The 22915-nt window shown below is 37.3% G+C and overlaps 1 protein-coding gene across 3 annotated transcripts in view; it reads right to left on the bottom strand.

Annotated features, from left to right (window-relative positions):
* The window catches only part of TXLNB (taxilin beta), a 336040-nt gene extending 313635 nt beyond the window's left edge, over positions 1–22405 (bottom strand). For 2 of the 3 annotated variants that reach the window (XM_044064743.1, XM_044064736.1), the window contains exon 1: positions 22286–22405. The gene's annotated coding sequence lies outside the window, so the exon portion shown is untranslated. Of the gene's footprint in view, positions 1–9533; positions 9677–22285 lie in introns of all 3 variants that reach the window. The other variant, XM_044064754.1, reaches the window with a different exon arrangement.
* Positions 22406–22915: the final 510 nt, after the last annotated feature.

Here is a 22915-nt window from a genome sequence, read left to right as displayed (position 1 = left end):
AATAGTGATACTTAAAAGTCTTTAAACCTCACTTTTTCACACAGTGTACAGTAAAAAAAACCTTAAAACTCTACCCACCCCCAAAAAATAAAATAAACACAATTTCTCCACAGAAAAATATTTTTCAGTTACATTAAACAACTGTTAACCTGACAGGAAAAAAGAGTGCTCTCATGTAAACATACGATATGACTTATGACAGTCCATTAAAATACGAACTCTTAGCTTTAAAATAACTTTTCTGAACAGTAAACTATTAAAAAATAAACAATTTGTTTTTAAATGTAAGTTTTTTTCCCCAAAGAGAACTTATCTGCCCAGCAGAGGAACGGCACAAGCTGACCATTGATCCTTGAAAGCCATAGTGGAGAGTATTCTTAGGAGTTTGGATAGCTCTGAAGTGCTTGATGCCCGAGCCTGTCTTTTTAGTCAGCTCAGCTCAAGCTGACTGATGGCTTGGGAGCATGGAAGATGCCCAGAAACTTTGGAAACTGTCTGTCTGTTATATCCTATGCAGGATATAACCCATATAGCTAAGGTTCCTGCAGCAGTGATCAATATGATGAACATCTAATGCAACTGTATTGGTTGCATCCATATGGTATGCATGCAAAAGAGAAAGCTATGTGTTCAAGAGACATTTGGGCTACAGCAGGTGACCAGTATCACATGACTGTTAGCATCAGGCTTAAAATAAAATTGCAGTGGGACTTAAGAAGAAATGGATCAAGGAGATTAAATAAATAATAGTGAAGATCAAAGGGCAGTGGTGATCCATTTTAGGAGTGGAAATGGAAGATAAGTGAAACACCAATAGAATATACAGAGGGGAAATGGGAAAATATTGGTTTAACTAATGGATGTATCGGTGACTGGCACATTCCTTAGTATGCTAAAGAAGAATAGCATTACATAAAAGCACATGAAGATTTCTGACTTGATTTCCTTGAGAACTATGCCTCAGAAAATATTAGCTTATGATAATGATGTAGACAGGGCTATATAATTTAGTCAGAGAAAGCAACTGCAGCTATCACTGTATGCTGAAGTTACAAAGAGAAGGGGCACATCTATAAACAGTAAATAATTCAAAAAAAGTGTCAGAGAACGTACATGTTTCAAATGTGGACAAATTTGTTAATGGGCCAAAGAATTTCAAGCTCCCAAAAGGGAAGCTGGAGAGGAAGTTAGCAAAAAAAAAAAATAAGACTCATTAACAGAAGATAAGACATAAATTAACAACAAAACAGCTGTCAAAAGATGACCAGTGGGTAATGGTATCCTGTGGTGGTCAGGGGATTATCCTCAGAAGTATTGCAAACTAATGAAAGGGAACTGGTAAAACGCAGCCTTGATGGGTGCTGGGGGTCAGTGTTAGTCACTAGCTTTTCCCTACCAATGACAAACTGGAAAAAAAAACACAAGAGTGGGAGGTTAGACGAAATCAGAAGTGTCATGTTAAAGTGAATTAAAAGTAACATAACTGGAAAAAAATTATTGCTTTTATAATGTACTGCAGCTCTTCTATAAAATTAGCTGACAGGCTTGGCATAGTTAGCATACATAAGGTGATAGCACTGCAATGCAGTTTACAGATGATAGTCTGATGGTACCTGAGACCTTCAAGGATTATATCAGTTTTTGCCCTTGTTTACTAAAAATCTTGGACAAAGAATTAATTAAGATTTCTTACATTAAGTCCATCTGGAATACATGGAGGCCTGTTACCTAGGTGATTCGATTTCCCAGGAATGGTGAGCTATTTTTAGGGCAGATAACTGCTATACAGGACATACCCAGCATGACCACTGTTCATGGGAGAAGAAAGAGCATGGGATTGATTAACTATTGCCCAAACTTTATTTTGGACTTAATGGAGAAGTTTTGTAATTGTTGCTGTGTAATGGCAAAAGGTACCTTCCTGCTTTAGATCAACTTACTTATGCAACTACAAATAAAATCAAACATGATACTAATGATGTGTATATTGCTTTCTAATCGCATGGGTAATTTAGTTAGTAAATGTAATATTTAAAAAAATATGTACGGAAAAATTATTAAGAACTTTTCCACCATGATATATTTTTAATATATATATTTTTATTTCTGCCAGTTAGCACTTGAGTCACTTGACTTTGTAGTAGACTGTTTCAACTATTTGCCCAATATTTTAATGTGTGATTTTAATGCAAGATTTGGCATGATGTTTGCATCATTTTGCAGTTTCCAATATTTAGAATCTTGCAGTTGAGTAGTTCATTTGGTCATGGGATGAAGACCTACCTGCCCAGGAAAGGTATCACAGGCCTCCAAAATGAATCATTCTAACCTTGCGGCATGATACTTTTTTAAACAAGAATGTATTATTTTCCAAAGGCCCAACATTTATGCAAATCTATTATTCACTTTTTGGAAAAGGAATGCTCAAAACAAGAAAAACTGAAGATTTGCTTTTTTACAAGAGTAATCATTTCAATAACAATGCATGGGTGCACGTTTAAACAGCTGATTGAAAACATTTTAGTGCTTACACAATTTCGTCGCCTATTTATTTTACAACAAAATGGATGCAAACTAGTTCCAAAAAAAGTTGTAATAGTTTGTTTTGATTATTGGCATACTGAAAAACAATTTTCAGCTGAAGACACAACTGAGCAAGCAACACTGCTATTTAAGCAGTGTCTCTGGGATTTTAGTTTAACAGTGATAGGAACAGATCAAATGAGATGATAATGTTTTCTTTCATACCATTGTTTTTATATATATATATATATATATATATATATATATATATATATATATATACATAGAGAGAGAGAGATAGTTAGATAGATATAGGGTCTGATAGCTGTATGTAGAATGTAGTGAAACACCCAGCAAATTTATGCTGAAATTTTGAAGAAAGAGATTGTTAGTTGATTTCAAAGAATTCAGTCGGCAGTTTGAATTGTCAGTGCAATCTTATTTTATGGGATTGTAATTAGATAATACATCTGTTAAATTTAAACTTCGATTGTGGCTCATGGCCAGTGCACAGACCATATGAAGATGTAAAATATTTGTTTAAACATGCAGACTGTGAAATGTCCATTTCTTACATTATCCCACTACATAAAGGGGGCCAGTCCAATGAATATTCTAACTTTCGTCCTATAGCTCTGTTATCTCCTCTTGCTAAAATTATGGAAAAATGTATCCATAAGCAACTACTAGACCACCTTCTCCATAACAACTTGCTTACCAACTGTCAACATGGATTCCGACCTTACCATAGCACCACCACTGCCCTTCTATCCTTCACAGAGAGCATCAATAAAAACCGTAACAATATTCTTTCCTCTGCAGTATTCATTGATTTATCTAAAGCCTTTGATATGGTTAATCACCAACTCCTACTACACATACTGAAATCCCTTTCACTTAACACACTAGCCATTAATTGGTTTAAATCTTACCTTGAAAACCGGCAACAGGCTGTACTCTGGAAAAATAATCTCTCTAATAACCTTCCAATCTCCCTTGGGGTCACACAGAGCTCTATTTTAGGCCCACTCCTATTTTCCATTTATATTAATGACCTTCAATCAGCACTCCCACACTCTACCTGCATTCAATATGCAGATGACTCTACTATTATCTGTACAGCCTCCTCTCACACTGAACTTACATCTCTTACCCAAGAAGCTTTCAACACTGTAGAACAATGGTTCTCAGACCGCTGTCTCCTCCTCATCCCCAAAAAAACTAAACTGTTACTCTTTACACCAACCCGTAACTCCACCCCTATTCATTTCACACTTACATCTAATGATGGCACTGTTATTTCTCCCGACAAAACCACTAAACTATTAGGAATAACAATAGACAATAACCTAAACTTTGATAGTCATATAAACAACACAATAAAATCAGTGAACAAAAAACTAGGATCCCTTTACAGAATCAAGCCCTTTCTTACACCACTAGCTAGGACCACTATAGCCAGAACCCACTTAATCTCAACTCTATTTTATGCCTCCCCTGTATATATCAATCTTTCAAAAAATAACATAAACAAACTGGCTACATCTTACAGTAATATTGCAAGATTTTCTACAGGTTCTTCCTTTCAAACTCATCACTGTCGGAACCTAAAACAACTAGACTGGCTAGAATTTGCCAACCACCTTAAATATCTCCAGCTTGCCATTGTCCATAAGACCCTGCATCAACCCACTAACACCCCAGTACTCTCCACAATCATTAAACCTTACAATAACCTACAGAACTTATGCTCCTCTAACAAACTGCTGATCAACATTTCAAAATCAAATAACTCATCAGATAACTCATCAAATAACCCTGTACTCTAACTCTGTAGGAAAGCTATGGAATTTATTACCCACTGAACTTAAAAAGAAACTTTTGCTATTCCTTAAGACACACTGGCAATGCAGCTGTACTCACCCTGACTAACTTCTCTCCTTTTAAACTAATACTTGCTCTTTAACTTATAATATTTTCCTAGAGCAGTAAAATACCATATTATTGAAAATAAACTTTATTATATGCTGCATATAGACCATCTCTTGCACACTACCTATTGATGCTTACTGCTTATTTCATCACCACTGATTATTGTATTCATATATTTATAAAAAAAAAAAAAAATTTTTTACATATATTTTCATGCTATTATTATTGTTGAGACCTGTCATGATTTTTGCATTATTTGTATATTTGTTATAATTTGATCTGTTATGACTTTTTATATTTCTTTCTTGGAGCTTTTCTCCCCGGGCCTCTAGTGAAAATGGACATGTATCCAGCTAGACTAGCCCGGTCAACAAATGTAAAATAAAAAAATAAATAAAAAAATAAATGTTGAGTAAGCTGTATTATAATGAAAACTTCCATTTTGTATATGCATGAAACCCTCATTTTAGTACATTTAGACAAATAAAAGTCTGTAGTCCTGAATTTAATACTTCTTTTTCTTCAGACTGACTGCAAATCTTGGCAGGGAAACAGTTCCAACAATACACTGAAATACAAGCTTTTGCCAAGAGCAAGCTTAAATATAAACTGTATTTGTTGTGATCAACACATGTTTTAACCTTCTTAACATGGTATGCTGCTTGTAGAATGGGCGTGCCTTCGCTGAAGGTTGGGCATCGAGCTGGCACCTTGGCAACCGTAAAAAATCTACTGCCAATCATTAGCAGACCAGAGTTTTGCTGTGGTGACCCCCCCCCAAAAAAAAAAGCCGAAATAAGAACAACTGTTTTCTAGCATGCAGGCAGTAGTGACAGCACAAAGCATAAGAATTAAAGCTTGATAATTCCTAGCAGTGGTGGATTAAGAGAATGGGTAAAGTGATATGCACACTGTTCTTCTGAGTACTGAGGCTTTTTACACACACACACACACACACACACACACACACACACACACACACACACACACACACACACACACACACACACACAACTTAACTAAACTTCACTGGTAGTTTTTCCGACGAGAGGCTTTATTGCAAAACTTTAATATTGGGGTGTGTTTCACTGCAATGTATTGCATACTGTAAGCCAGTGATAATCTTTTATTTTGTGGGGGGGTTGCCCTTTTCTATATTGTGATGTGACCATGGAGTTGGTGTATATATGTGTATATATATAAAATTAAAAGGAGTGTGGAGTCTGAGCCCCCCCATATGGGAGAATGGGGGAGTGAAAATACTGGCTGCAAAAAAAAAAAAAAAAGATTTAAAGAGTTTGTGTTTTTTATGCTTTTTGACTTAATGTTATCTCTGTTCATCTTTCACAAAACAGTGAGCTGAAAAACTGTGCTTTGACTTACAGGTAAATGCACATACACACACACACACACACACACACACACACACACACACACACACACACACACACACACACACGCAATTTAACTTATATTTTGTAAGTCTCAGCTGCAGTAAGACAAAGGGACAGACTCCAAAAGAGTTGCTGTCAGTGTAAGTGAATTATGTCAGTGTAAGGCCTATTTATAAACAGGCTTACACCTGGGACCAGATTCCAAAAGACCTGCTCTCAGTATTAGTGGTCACTTACACTGAGTGCAAGACTTTTGAAATCAGGCCCATGGTATCTCCATGTCTCAACAGAGATTACACGTTTCAGTACAAGCTAGCAACTCAGGTTTGATTTTTTTTTGTATTGATATAAATCTGGTAGATTTAAAATAAAATTTGGCCTTCAATGGAACTGAAACTATAAATGCAGGGGGAATTAACTGAACCATAGATGTTCTTAAATACCAGAGTGAGTAAGATACAAAATATTATGTTACTTATATATAGCAAAACACTTAAAATGGTGTACTGTATAATGACCAATAAAATGTTATGGAACCTCCATTTGCTTACTTTTGTTACATAATAAGATCTTTAAAAATGTTGTCATTATTTACTTTTTCTATATAAGCTCTGTGACTTTATTAGAGTCTTAATGTTTGGTAAACTCAATGCGAGATAGACTAGTAAAATAAAACTCATTCTAAATTGTCATCAGTGTGGTCTGTTACAAAAAATGGTTGTCATAGTATCTGAGAATATCTGACCACTTCCTTTAGTACATAGCTGTTATTTAATTTGCTGTCACCCATACTTCTGGAGCTATCATTTGGTGAGGCAGATCTAATTATTTCTTCCCTAATTCTTCTGTATAATTTGTGGGGGAAAAATGACAGCCTCTTATCACCAGCTGATAGATTTTCTCTGCATTTTGGGGATCATTGTAATCTTATGTATGAAACCTATTTTATTTACATTTCTTTTCAATCTCTAATAATGAACTGTGGGCATTCAATGTCCTTTAACCATTCAGTATTCCCCATTTTATTATATGCTCTCTACTTTATGGAGTATCACCTTGTAACTCCTAGGCACTGATGTTTAAATTACTTTGTAATGCAGTTAGCACATATGTTTATAAATCACAGTACTCTAAGCAGAAGAGAAGTTCTCCCTGTATTATCCCTGTTGCCAACTGCATATTTGATTCTGGAAGTCTGAATGAAAGGTGATATAGTTCCATCTAGTTAGTACAGTTTTTGAGGTTAAAATAGTACAACTTGTTTAATGTGTGATTATTATTTCATAACTGAAATAATAAATATTTATGTTATGAAGCCAGTTCCATGTCATAGAGGATAAGGCCCTGACTATGACACAGGCAAGTGGAGAGCATTTAGTGGCTCAGGCAGCTGTAGGAGCTGGCCAGGGAACATGGAAGTGAGTCCACCCTGCTGGCTGAACCATCTGGGGGGGGGGGTTCTGGCTTGCCACATTAATGACATCTAGTGGGAACATTCGTTTTTACAGCTAGTATAGTCTGTCCCCAGAGAGCCTGTATTAAGCATATTTTCTCTCATAAGCTGAGGGGATTCAGCATTTAAAGGCACACTTCCCCTTGGAAAACAGCAATTGGAGAATTGAGTTGAGCTGCCCAGGGGTTACAGGGTGCTTTTAGGTGGAAAAGATACAATCCTTATCAAGACAAGCAAGCTGGCCATCTCCACACCACCTCTCTTTCATTGGAGAATGGAGGGACAATTGGGATTTCAGGGCAGAAACTAATGGGGCATAGGACTCTTGCTTCTAGCCCAGGAATGCATGGATCCCATCCATCTGAAACTAATTGGCCAATTGGACAGGTACAGGACCCACTGGACAAACTCTTGCAGACAGCAAATAAATTACATTGTGAGAGTAACAGTGATCATTTTGTATTTCATATTCTGATACTTGCATTTACTTGTTTTTTGAACATTTGTCAATGGTATGACATGATTCTGTAGAGGCAATGCTTTGCCAAGAGTTCCAATTCGCTATTGATTTTTCAATATTTATTCTGTAAATATATGGATTATGTAGACCCAGGGATTGCAAAGCCTTTAAAATTTACATCTAGTTATAATGAATGTAATTTGTCTAAGCTACTTGTTTATATAGTTATGTTTTCATGCTCTTAAATGTTACTCTTTGAATGCATTTACATTTATGTATACAGTTCTATTACATTTTTCTCACCCTGTCTCTTTAGACTCAAATACCCTTAATATATTAAACCAAAAACAATCCCAGCTGAAGGTGGTTATGTGAAACAACAACAAAAAAAAACCCTGCAAGCACTTAAAAGGAAGAAATGAAATCCAAGAAATTAATATTAATAACATCATTAAGACCAGGTAATTTATCTGCCCCTAACTTAAGTTGCTATAATGTCTCTTTTTGTTCAACTCTTTTCCTAAAATCACCCCTCTTTTTTTCTAAGGGAATAATTCTATAACAATAAAAAGACATTTCTTAAAAGTAGGGCAAGTCTGTGAATGTTTATAGAGTGATGTTATTAATATTAATTTCTTGGAGTTCATTTCTTCCTATTCCCTTTTAAGTACTTGTGGTGTTTTTTTCCCCTTACTATATTTATGATATTTAGACTAATTAATCCAGCTGTGCTTTATGCACTTTAATTTGGTCAAAGACTGAACAACCGTTCTTATCTTCTTCTTTTGGCTTTTTCCTGGTTAGGGTCGCCACAGCGGATCACCTGTCTGCTCATGATTGTCAGTGGAGTTTTACGGTGTCAAGTTGCCAGCCCAGCACCCAACCTTCCACGGAAGGCACACACATGCACACACTCACACCTAGTGCCAGTTTAGAGTATCCAATCCAGCATGTCTTTGGGATGTGGGAGGAAACCAGAGCACCTGGAGGAAATCCACGCAATCACAGCGAGAACATGTAGACTCTGCACAGAAGGCACCCCAGCTGAGGATCAAACTGGAGAACCTCTTGCTGTGAGGCTGCAACGCTAACTGCTGCACCACCGTGGCCACCCCTGACCAACCATTCTTATCGGTGAGCAATTTTAATTTAAACATAGACACTGTATAAATCATTTAATGTTTATTGATGGTGTGTCTCATTAAAATATTTATGAACATTTCCCTGCTATAGTTCTGTTATAGGAAACATGTATCTTGGGTAGAACATCATAAACTCATTAGGTAAGGTTACAAATGAATAGCCTCATTACCCCACTCTTTATTAGAGACCGCAAGCTGACAATTCCTATGATATTGGCAGTTTATGTTCCATGCATTATTAAAACATTTACAAATATACCGTATTAATGACTATAAATAACTATAATGACATATTGGTTACTCTGTAACAATTCCATCTGTATTCTGGGACAGGACTCAAAGTAACAAGGGGGCTATGGAAACATTAATTAGAGTTTAAGAAAGAAGATTATTGTTGGGTGACTTTAACCATACTCAAGACTCACAAAATTATAGGAAAGTTAAATAACCTCATATATCAGCTGATGCAAAGCATTTAAAGTACGGGCTGAAGAACTTAATTTAAGACATGTGGAGAAGGGGGAACATTAGAAATCACTCCAGTACACTCACTATGCAGTAACTTACGGTCTTTAATGTCATAGTGATAAATTCTGTGCATGAATTTATATGGCAGTGTACAAGCTTACCTGTATACCAGGGGTGGCTGGTGACTTCAAACAAAGGGGCACTCTTAACTACAGTGGGGGGCTATATTACAGCAGTTGTTTCATGAACACACACAGCCTTCATTGACATTGGTGCCTGTAGTATCTGGCTTGACCCTGCCCAGCTGAAAAAGAAAAAAGAAAGTAACGGTTGCATTCATGTATACTTTCACATAAATAGCAGTCAGAGCTCAAAGCTTGTAGGTGGTCTTACTTTACCCAAATATACCTTAGTCCTGCAAAGGCAGTTACAACAAACAAAACAGAAGGCTCAATCATTTCATCCAGAAAAAGCTCCCCCCGCCCATGCCTATGACCTACTTGGCCTTGCCAGGATTAAAAAAAAATAATAATCATACTTTCACTGTCTATTTATTTATGTAATTATTTTTGAGGCTCACAAATGCATGTATCATCTTTTGCTTCTTTCACCAAATACATATTTGTTCTGCAAAACCAGAATTACAACAAAGCAGGACCACACATTTCATTCAACAGCCACCATACCAATTGACAACCTAATATCTGCTTTGACCTTGCCAGGATGAAAATAACAACAATAATAACGCTGGTTAGATTAATTTTTGTTGTGCAGAAACAGTAATCACAGCTTGAATTCCAGCTTGCAAAACCAGAATTACAACAGTAAACATCAAGGCAAGTCATTTCATTCAGGCACAGGGCCCTTCTGCATTGCATACCCACAGTATCTGGTTTGACACGGATGGGTTAAAAAAAAAAGAAATGTATTCAGAGCTTACAGTCAATCATACTTCACCCAAAACATCTTAGTCCTGCAAAGCCAGAATAACAAAAAAACAAAACAAAACAAACAAAAAAAAAACGAAGGAACAATCATTTCATTCATAAAAGCGCCCTCCCATGCATCTCCCCAAAAAAAAAAAAAAAAAATAAAAATAATTTTCATTTTTTTTTATTTTTATTTTTATTGAGGTTCACAGTCACAGTTGTATTCCATCTTGTTTCCTTCACCCAAATACACATTTGTCCTACAAAGCCATAATTACAGCAACAAAGCAACAGGGCCTATTATTTCATCCACTAAGGTCCACCATACCAATTGCTCACCTAATTTCTGCTTTGACCTGCCATGATTAAAATAATAATAACAATAATAATAATAATAATAACAATAATAATAATAATAATAATGGTTACATTTTGTTTAGTTTTGTTGCACAGAAACAGTAGCTACAGTTTGTATTCCAGTTTGTCTTATCCTAATACAGATTAGGCTTGCAAAGCCAGAATTGCTACAGTAAGCAGCAGGTCCAGTCATTTTTTTACACACATCCCCCATCTCCATTGCCGACCCACAAAATCTAGTTTGAATCTTCCAGGGTTAAAAAAAGAATATTATAACCATTGTTTTCTTTTATGTATTTTTTACATAACAGTAGTCACACCTTGTAGATTAAAAAAATAATTTCATCTATAAACAGGCCCATTCCAGTTGCCAATCTACCTAAAGTACCTGGTCAGACCCTTCCAAGATATTAGATTAAAAAAATATATATATTTCATACACAAACAGTCCCCCATACCCACTGCCTACCTACCTACCTAAAGTATCTGGTTTGACCCTGGTAAGACCTACACAATTAATAATAATAATAATAATAATAATAATAATTGTAATAATAATAATAATTATTATTATTATTTCACAAACAGCCTCCAGACATACTGCCTACCCACCTAAAGTATCTGTCAGGATATTAGATTAAAAGAAAAAATAATATCTGGTTTGACCCTGGTGTTAACTGGCAAGATCATTACATTAAAAAAACAATAATTTTATCTACAAACAGCTCCCAGATATGCTGCCTACCTGCTACCTAAAGTATCTTGTTGACCCTTCCAGGATACAAAAGGTGTAAACTTTAAAGTTGTAATTATTACCAGATTCTCCTCCAACTGCTGCAAGCATTTTTCAATTTTTTTTTTGTTATTTAGCTGAAGCTGGGTACTCACTTGGAAAAACCTGGTCAACTTGCTTAATAATTGCTATGTCAGATTCTACTGCTGTAGTCTGATGTTATTTCTCGTTATATCACAAACGTTAAATCACAATTAGGCAATCTCAAAAGTGAGATGGAAGGCCTTAGTTTTTAGTACTTCCTGGAGGTTTCCTCTCTCATTCATGTCAGCAGCCACATCATGTTTGCTTAGAAGTCATGATCATGTGACAGGCTGCTGACCCTAATAGCCCGGTCTCCCAGTAAATGTATGCAGTTAAAAACCACAATGAACTCTGAACATCTTGTTTGATGTACTCCCAGCTTATGGGCTGATTAACAGTCCTGAATGCTTTTTTAAAACAAACTATGTTAACATTGTGGAACTTGAGTAGTGCACATGTGCTCAAGTTCTGTGGCTAGGACAATGCAGCTGCTGCAAACTGCTTATTTTAAATATTGAAAATATACTGTTTTATTTACGTAAACTTAAAGAAAAAAGAATGCTTAAAATGAAAATGTTTGTGTTGGGGGGGGGCTGCAGCCCAGCAGCCCAGTGTTACAGACTGCCCCTGAAGTATACCATTCTCTCACCATTGTCACTAAGTATCCAATTCACCCTACTAAAATAAAATTGTCTGTGCTTTGGCAACTGTACCAAGCATTCGTCCACATGACAACATTTAAAACCTGGTCAGAAGGAAAACCAAGGACTTTACTGTTATTTGCAAAATACAGCATTGCAATCTGCAAGAATTTACTGGATTCCTTTAAATATCATTGGTGCATTAGACTTTAAAACTGACCCAGAATCAAATTAACTAAAGTCAGGAGGAAGTAGATCTTCTGCATGAGTGTCTGGGGATAGCTACTGTATGTGTTCAGAAAGCTGAAACAATGCATAATGACTTCATTAAGAACCATAATTCTCACATAGATGAACTGACTGACAAAAAGACAACAGCAGCACTTGAAAAGATATGTTAAAGCTCTATTTAGTGGAAGCTACAGCAAGGGAAAGACATCCCATAGATCAAGAACCAAACCATAAGTCGCTGAACTGAAACTATCTGTGATACTGGGCCAAGTAATAATAATATCCCCTCAACAAACAGTAACAATTTCAAAACATTGTAGCCTGTATAACAAACAGTACTAATACATAATCAGTTAACATTCTTCTTACAACAGAAAGATAATAGTTAAGTAAATTAAAACAAAGAACAGTCTGCAAACTCATTTACTGTGGAAGAGTTAAACAAATGAATGAAATCATCACAAAACCAAGAGGCACTAAGCATAGACAGTCTACTTAAATGTTAAGTAAAACATTTTTTGGAAAAGTACTTTACATCTATTACCGGAGTTCCGCTGTGGCGACCCCTAACCGGGATAAGCCGAAAGAAACAACAACTTTACATCTATTACTGATAACATTAATACAGGAGTGCCACAAGGACTGGTAACTAGACTCCTACTCTTCTCTGTCTTTATCAATGACCTCTCAGAGAAACTACTCTAGAAGGCACCCTAAATGCAGATACTATCTTCCTTCTACATGCCGATAAATCCATTTCTAAACTTCAGTGCCAGCTACAGTTATCCTTCTCAAAACTCTGCCAGTGGGCCTCAGGCTGTAAACTAACGATAAATCCCAAACTGACTAACATCATGTTATTTGCTTCCCCTCAGAAATATAAGCAGCTATCAGATATCTCCATCTATGACAGCAGTGATAACAGATTCCACTTAGCCAGTGAATACAGCTACCAAGGACTCACCCTTGAGCATTTCCTTAACTTCTGTACACACATAGACATAGCAGTAAACAAAGTCCTATTTCATCTAGTACGTTCCTATAAAGTATCCCATCTACTTACATCCACAGCATGCCCAGCTATAGCCAAGAATTTACTGCTGGCCAAACTTAAAAATGGGCTTCCACTCCTGAAATGTCCTTCTGCCTATAATGCACACATTCTACAGACTACTGTGTATAAAATATGTAGATCTGCATTACTGGCTGATTCATGCAGCCATCAATGCAAAACTTTATAAAAAGTAGGCTGGTTGCCAGAAAGAACAACCATTCTTCTACCTTGATATTTAAGATAAAAAACTGACCTCTCCGGGAGAAAACTTCTACTAAAAGAACAAACATATTCTTCCAAAAACAAGCAAAGCAAAAGTTTCATGTTATGCAATCACCTTTGAAATTGTCACTAGACAATGGGCACTATCGAGGACAGGACCATCACTTTGGAACAAACTCCCTCATTATATTAAATCTAAAGAATCCATCCAGGATTTCAAAAAGGCATTAAATGACAACTTTGGGAAAAAAATAACTTGCAAGTATTTCATGGATACAAGTTGAGAAATGACATACTTATTGCCAATGCAAGCATGCTTTTGATGGACCAATTACTACTACTACTAATATGATGTAAATTGCATATGTATTGCATGTTTCTCAATGTTGATATTTTTAAACTTAACAGGAATGTATTATTTGCTGTGATTTGACTAATAACTGCACACATTATCTCCCTCACTGTACATATCTGTAAGATACTTCTGTAACAGCTTCTCATACCTCTCAGCTGTCCAGATTTGTGCAGAATGTCCAGATGTTTGGCTTATATTTTTGGTCTGTTCCTCATTAAATTTGTAGTTTTCTGGCAAGTCTCTAGATGATCTAAGGACTGAAGTCACTAAATAATGACATACATTGAAGTTTCAGATTTCATTCAGAAAATATGTGTTAAAGCAAACCCTGTTACTTTAGCAACTTTGTAAGTTAATAAGTGTAATATTTAAAATGTGTTCCTATTTTTAGGTCTTTGTCCCCCCATTTTGTTGGGCTTTGTGCAGATTTCTTGCACTAAGAGGTTGAGAGGTATGGCTTCAATGTAATATTTGCTGTTTATGCACCAATATGTATTTCCCCAGGTCATGCCTTAAAAGGGTCTTTTGACTAGTTCACCTATCTGGTTAACCAATAAATAAATATAGTTTGGAAGTTAGGTGCACTAGCAATTTGGAAGCAGTCACTGAAACAATTTTTCTAAAAAAAGGGAAAAACACTAAAGTCACAGGGCATTTATCTTTCTTATTAGAGCTTATAAAGTGGGCGGCCACAGTGGTGCAGAGGTTAGTGTTGCCACCTCACAGCAATAGGTTCTCCGGTTTGATCCTTGTCTGCGGTGCCTTCTGTGTGGAGTCTGCATGTCCTCCCTGTGGTCATGTGGGTTTTCTCGTGGTGCTCCGGTTTCCTCCCACATCCCAAAGACATGCAGTAGGTGGATCAGACACTCTAAATTGGCCCTAGGTGTGAGTGCATCCATGTGTGTGCCTTCTGTGCAAGGTTGGGTGCCAGGCTGGCAACCTGACACCGTATAACTCCACTGCCAATCATGAGCGGACAGGTGATCTGCTGTGGCGACTCCTAACCGGGAAAAAGCCAAAAGAAGAAGAAGAAGAAGATTAGAGGTTATAAAGTCATTGTGCCCATGGTACTTCAAAGGCACAAATATCACTTGTGAAACTCAAAATGATCTAATGAGAGAAATTGTAAGTGCTGTATTTCAACCACAACAATCAAGGTATGAAGTACCAGCTGGGAAAGTGTAATTCAGAAACATAGCAAGGATGGGGTGAGGAGGACAGTCACTTCAGGTGCAAGATACATAATAGAGGTGTGATATGGAAATGCAGTGCCTGCATTCTTTTTCCTCTACTGGCATTTTTGAATGTCAGTAGAGAAATGTCCTTCAGTGTTTCAATGTTTCATGTGTGGTAAGCAGTAATAAGCAATATGCATCAAATGTAGTAATTGGCTTGTGGGGTAAGGATCTGGCGTGGAACACCAGTATGGGGGTCGGACCCTTTTTTTGCTTCAACTGAAGTGCTGAAGGGGCAGGGTGGTAGATTGGGGACTAGTACCAGATTAGATTAGCCAGCTAATATTCTGATGTAATTGATGATAAATTAGGAAAAAGGTCTGTGGTTGTGCCCCAGTTCCAGAAGAGACCACTAGGAGCAGAGTGAAAGGGCAGTATCAGCAGTTAAAAAAATTCTAGTGTGTAACTTCAGAGACATGGCTCTAAAAACAATAAGAAAATATTTTCTCTCTGCAGAATGCTGGTCAACCAGCACCTTGACTATCTTATGCATTTATGAAGGCCAGGCAAGGAACGATAGATAAAGCTGCTGGAATGAAACAATAACAAACCTAATTGAAAGGTACAAGGGATACAGCTGAAATTATATAAATAGAAACAAACTGACCAGGAACTCTTGTCTCTCTTCTCAGAGACCACGAGACAGGAAGACATGCCATTGATGTACAAGGTAATGCCAGGGTTCCCTTTCACAAGATCGAATATATGAATACTCAAAATGCAGAAGCCCGAGCCCAAAATCTTGAGTATTCATATACTCGAAATTGTGAAGGGGCACAAAAGTAAAGAAAAAAACACTTTTTCTAATTTTTTTGCAGGGGGGCTGCACCCCCTGCACCCCCACACCCCCTTACTTAAATATACCAACTCTGAGATCACACTACAGCAAAGGAGATGGAAATGTACCATTACGTGCTATATGCATAAGAGCACAACGGGACACTTTCCATTCCTCCGCTGAAGTGCGGTCATGAAACGTGCACATTAAGGAAGGAACAGTACAGGGGGATCCAGCCCCCTACAAAAAGGTAAGTAAAACCCTTAATCTCATTTTTTTACACTTTCAGTTCACAATTTTGAGTTACTGAAACACGAGATTTTGAACTTGATCTTACGAGTTTCGAGCTTTCAGTAATTCGATCTTGTGAAGGGGAACCAATGCCAGGGGGGGTTGAGAAAGTGCCATCCTGAATAGGAATGACAAACGGAGAGGATGAAGTACAGGCAGCAGACTGCAGACTTTAACTACTCCACGATTCTCCAAAAGTGCTTCCTCACATAAGATTTGTAGACCTAGAGAATGGGTGACCAGATGGGAACTGGAGGTGGAATCTGCAGAGGCACTCAACAGGGCATGGGTGAGCTAGACAAAGGGTCTGGAGGACTGCATGGATGGAAAGGTGCTAGAATGTTGAGGCACTTACAGGACAGGGTAGGGGGTGCATGGATCATAGGATCATAGGAAGGATCATAGGAAGTTACTAGGCTATTGGCCCTAACACCCTTATAAGCCTAGCCAAGAGTTTAGCCCATGTTTAGACAAGTCAGCACCCAAAGCCCATGTCCAGCAGGGATACAGGTGGAATCCTAGGGGTGTATTTTCTGTTCCCATCCAGTTATCCAGATTGCGCTTAAAAAGGGATAATGAGGTACTCTGCTTGATGTGCAGAGGGAGTCTATTCCACAGATGGGGGAGTCTCTGGGACACAAATCTATCCCGCCAACAAGTTCTATTGATGTCACAGAACAGGTTGAGGTTGCGCGTGCGGGTTACTCAAGTGGAGCTTGACTTGCAAATATGCAGCAGTCCCATCAAGGCGGGGTCTGAGGATGGTTTGTATGCCAAACAGAGGTCACCTCTGAGGAGTCTGTATGAAACTGAGTAGAGGGACAGGGCTTTTAGCCTATCTATGTAATGTAGATGTTTGAGACCCTGGATTTTCCTGGTGAGGAACCTCTGTGGTCTCTCCAGCTGCTACATGTGCTTGGTGAGGTACATGCCAAAGGGGGCATTGTACTCAATAATTGGCCTTATCAGGAAAGAATCCAGGGCTGTTATGACCTCCTTGTCCCTGGATGAGATACCCTTATTTATGAGGTGGGCCATGCAGAAAGCTTTCCATACAACGGAAACAACATGATGGTCAAAAGTCAGGTTGCTATCAACCTGGGTAAAAACTGAAAAAATAAAACAAACTACTCAAAAACATGAAAAAAAACTCCGGAGACACTAGAACGTGTACTGACACGGTTTAATAAAGCACTTTTCGTTTGAAACAAAGTACAAACTTTTTCAGATAAAAACTTGATACATGTTACAATCTTTTTTTAAAACTATTTTCTTCATCATGTGACATGACAACAAATCAGACCATAAGGTAATGATTAGATAATGATTACCCGCCCAACACTACCCATTCAAGAAATGGGAAACATACTAAACACTAAGAAAATAACCTTATGTACACGAAAAATAAAAGGTGATAGTTTTAGAAACCTGTTTGCACAAATATAAAATAGTGTAATCAGATATGCTACTAATAAATTCTAATAATAAAACAAACATGATTAACTCCTTAAAAGCTATTCTATTAAAGACCTACCCCTGTCCATTAAGTTAATCCAAGAGATGGCTTTACTTTACTAGACTCTTAAGTTTCAATAAGCACTTGATTGAGCACACATGTGCATGCACAAGTGCACACACACACACACACACACACACACACACACACACACACACACACACACACACACACACACACAAAATGTGTATTGATTCCTCTGACCTCTGCGAGAAGACTATCTGAGTTGCAAGCTCTTATGATGATTCAACCCTCCCCTATTTTGGCAGGATATAACCCATATAGCTAGGACTGTGCAGCAGTGATCAATATGACGAACAAGGGTGCAATTAATTGTAATAAATCCCTTTACTACTGAACTTAATATTTTCAGATCTACTTATTACTTATATTAACATTACCTCCTGACCTGAAACTGGATTTGTTTGACCTGAAATCTAGCTATGACTAAATATTATTTAATGCACACGCTGCCGAACTCACACGGAAGAAAATGAATGCTACTGAAAAGCATAAAAGATTACATTCATGTTTTAAGCAGTTTTTGACATGCTTATTTTTAAAATGTTAATCTGCATATAGATGAACTTTAATTCCATATTATTAGTATGCTTGAATGACTAGTATAATGCAGTCTGTGGTTGTGCTTTTGATTCACTATATAAATTATGGGAGTATGTAATATATCATACCTCTGCATTCAAACTGCTGATATTTGTATTTATATATATAGAATTCATATCATGTGGTCATACTTGACATATATTATTAATACAGAAAATTATACACATATTTTTAAATTAAAAATCATCCCTAAGACAATGCAATTCAAATTTAAAGTATAAAAATAAAGAAGGCATTCAGGAGTGCTGCTGGGTAACACTGAAGAGTCTGCCATTTGGGAGCTACACTTTCCAGAAGGCTCATGGCTTCATTCATTCCCGACGAGGAACATGAGTGAAAAAAAAAGAACTGAATGTAGGAGGTTTTCCAGCAATGATCCAGAGCACAGGGATAGTGAAGTATAATATTGCAATAAACACTCCAATAAATGGCAGCAAAAGGCAGATTTCTGGGTAAACATCAGCAGTTAACATCCTACCTCTATTGCTGGAATTGGTGTTAAAGCTTTGAGTACTGACTCAGTTCTTGACTACTTGAATCATTCTGTTGGTGCTGCTTATGATACGTGTGGAATCCTGTATTCTGATTAAAGGTTATGCTGCACTTTGGATCTCCCAGGGGATAGCCCATATCATTCTGGAAACACGCCATTGATTCTAATAAACTGAATAAAATCCACACGAATAAACGATAAAACAACCCAAAAGCAACGAATCAGATAGAAATTCAGGAACTAACCACCATAAGATGAGCCAGCAAAATTTATTCGAAAAACATTCACAGAAAAAAGTAAATGGTTAGTGCTTTCGTATAAGTAAATGTTATACTTCATCAGACCTTGATTCTAATAAGCCACCTGAGAAACAGCGGTACCATGAATCCACAAAAAAGGGCAACTGAAACAATATAAAAGATTAGCACAATATAGCAACCCTTGCCTCATGAATGGGCTTTACTTCATATTTTAGGTTCATAGGCTCATAGATAAGTATTAGGCTAACTGCCCTTGTGGAACATTGTAAGCATAACCAGTTTCTCTTTTTGTGCTTAAAATAACCTATCCCATTTGGTTATAGATTTGCCTTTCCCATCCCATGGTCGATAATTATATATTACCCCTAATAAGAATAGAGGGGGTTATACCATAGACAATTTGAGGGGACCCATGCATGGAATAAAGCATTTAAGAGCTCCATTTGTCCACTAGTTATACAGGGAACAACCCTAAGATACATTTTTCTGTTTCCCATCCATAGATCTAAGTTGCACTTGAAAATGGACAGGATGAACTTTGTTTTATGTGGCTGGGGAGTCTGTTCTATAGCAGTGGCATCCTCTGTGAAATACGCCGGTCCCACCAAACCATGCTGTTGATGTTGTAGAAGAGGTTTAGATACCTAGACTGAGTATTTCTGATGCCATTTGACTTGCTGATGTCTAGTAAATCCATCAGTAATGGGTTGTAGGACGCCTTGTATGCCAGACACAGGTTACCTCTTAGCAGTCTGTAGGATATCAAGTATAGTGTCAGGACTTTGAGTCAGTCCATGTAGGACATGTCATTTAGGCTTCGTATCCTTTTAGTAAGGTATCTCTGTGGCATTACAGTTGCTGCGTGTGTCTGGACAGATACATTAAAAGGGGGCATTATATTCAATGACTGGCCTAATGAGGGCTGAATAAAGGGGGACAATGCCATCCCTAGCGCTAGACACAAATCCTTTGTTTATAAGCTGTGCAATATAGAAGGACTTTCTTACAATATAATTTTCAGAGTGACCTAAATGTAATTCAGTTGTGCAGCACTGCAATTTCTCATTTCCTAGACCAAAGCATTATTAATACCATTAATTTTCTTTTTATTTCTGTGACACAACTCTACCATATCTCATTGATCCCCACCCTCTGACATCACCTGCATCTTATTTAAGCTCAGTCAGCACACACTACATTTACCAACATGTTCAAGTACAGAAAATTAACTAGATGCAAAGAAACCTTTAAACCCAGTTTGTAAACCACAACAAGCCCCTTCTGGTCACAAGACTACATTCAGGTACTTTATCACTTCCTGTGATTCCATGCTCATCTTTTACACGGATACATTTTTAGAGTGCTGTTTTCATTTCTAGAACTGTCCGGTTCGATTCTCAGCTAGAGCGTCTTCTGCGTGGAGACATGCGTGAATGGGCGTACCTTCATTGAAGGTTGTGCGTCAGGCCTGGCAAGCCGGTACGTAAAAATCAACTGCCAATCATTAGCGAACCGGAGTTCCGCTGTGGCGACCCCTAACCGGGAAAAGCCAAAAGACACAAACAAACAAAAGTGTATGTATGCTTTCTCAGTTAAATGTAACAGCATGTCTGTATACCCTTGAATATGTGCCTAGCAAAGACTGTGCTGGAACAGAACTATAGTTTTTGCAAAAGAAATACACTGACGCAATGCCTTTAACTTAAAATATCTGTATGTAAAAATAAAACTACACTGGAGTTATTCATATCAAATCTGCTGTGTTAACTTCTATCAGAAAAATGCTGCTTGAAACTTCTCAAGATGAAGCTGTAGCTACTTTAGAAACTGACTTTTTAAATGAGCTATCATGGGCACAAAAGCAGCTGACAAAATCATGTTTTTCTTGTAGAAGTGATCACTAATTTGCTATTTTCACTTTACTATCGAAAATACTATAACATTCTTCATACATTCCCATGGTTCTGGGAGCACCTGTTGTCATTCACAGTGATGGTTTTCACCACCATGGCTGCAAAGTAATGACTGAAACGTAACTTAGGCAGCACCATGCAAAGCCTATCCCACTTCTCTTTTTCCCTCCCCCATCTTTACCTAGCAAAAGCTACATGGCCCTGGTCACAGTTACGAGTTATTTCGGGAACTGCTAAGTATGGGCATGTTATTTGCTGTTCAAGAGCCATTAGACTGGCCAAAGGAAAAAGTCTCTGCACAGTACTGGGAAGTAACGGAACATGACATCAGACGGGGGAACACAAGCTGTAACAAAAATAAGTGTTTTAACAGAAGCAATCACTGTCAAGATATCTGCAAATATGTAACATTGCTTACTGCTGTCCCATTCAATCATTACAGAAAGGTAGATAACTATATAGCTGTAAACATTCCACAAGAAATTATTTAATACCACAGCAGCAGTAGAATTAGTAATATGCCGTATCTAGTATACACATAGCACATTGTTACAACATAACTTTTAAGACAGCCAGAATGTTTCATGTTTTTATGTGCTGCCAAAATATGCAGAAAGCAACCCGAATCAAACCACAGACAGGAGAAATGTGAGCGGTCGTATTACTTACAGAAATAACATATTCTTAAGTTAAACTAACTTTTAGTACAAGACGTAGTAGCCATTGGTCAATCAAAACTTTCTGTAGGTACCTTGCCTAAACCACAAGACTATTCTACAAACAATAGCTGTAGAATATAAACATCAAGATAGAGAAGAGAATCTCAGAAATGCTTTGCGCATTTAGGATTACATAGTAAACGTAAACCACAGTCAGATAGCATTTAACCCTCTGCAAAGCCAGTGCTTAATTCCCTTTATAGAAATAAAACAGGTCCCTTGACATTTGTTGATGCCAAATGCTAATATTAGTTTTGCTGCTTAAAATAAGCTGCGCAAAGTACATAATGAACATGTTTCTCCTAAAAAGTTTTAACGGTAAAATGAATAAGCTGCACTGAAAAGGTTTAACATCTATAACTTAAAACAGGAAAATGATTGACATATATTGTATTTATACTTTTAGTGTCTATCACAATATATATGCTGCTTTATTCTAACAAAATATTTTTTTTTAGAAATATTGATCAGTACTCACCAAAAGTGCTGCTTCTGAGGGAAGAGCTTCAGCTACTCTGCCTCTGACTGAAGATGGCCCAATGACACAGCAAAGAGCACCGTAACAGCTGATGAAACTGACCCAAGTGAAGCAACCACAAAAATAACTTTAGTGTGAACTCAGAACACCAGCTGCAATAAGCTGGTGCATTATTTTAGGATTACAAAGAACTGAGGGTGACTGTGGATCTCTTTGTTAGACAGGCAGACTATAAAAGGATGTTGCTTGACAGAGAGTGTGCTGCGCACAGAGGGACAATTATAAGTCAGGTCTGTAAAGCTGGCTGAGCTACTACACTTCTTTAATGAAGAAAATTAGTGACATTATTTTAATCAGTTTTCCTACTTCATACTTACTTCCATTATTTAACCTTCTAAGTCTTGTCTAGTCACTTGCTAATATCTTCCAAACTAGAAAACACAAAACTCTGGTTAGGAATTGAACCTCTAGATTCTGCAGCATATTGACACTAATAGATAACAAATGGTGTTTTCTAGAATGATTATATTAAAAAATGAGAGTCAGACTAGGACTAGGGTCTCAAATTCAAAACTCAATATAATAACAGACAAGCGTTTGTAGCCCCTCTCCCACATTTTTGTCAATGTT

This window comes from Protopterus annectens, chromosome 1.part0, assembly GCF_019279795.1.
Source record: "Protopterus annectens isolate FY-2018-M chromosome 1.part0, PAN1.0, whole genome shotgun sequence".
NCBI lineage: Eukaryota > Metazoa > Chordata > Ceratodontiformes > Protopteridae > Protopterus > Protopterus annectens.
Note: the sequence above shows the minus strand (reverse complement) of the source record. Positions and strands in the feature narration are given on the sequence as shown.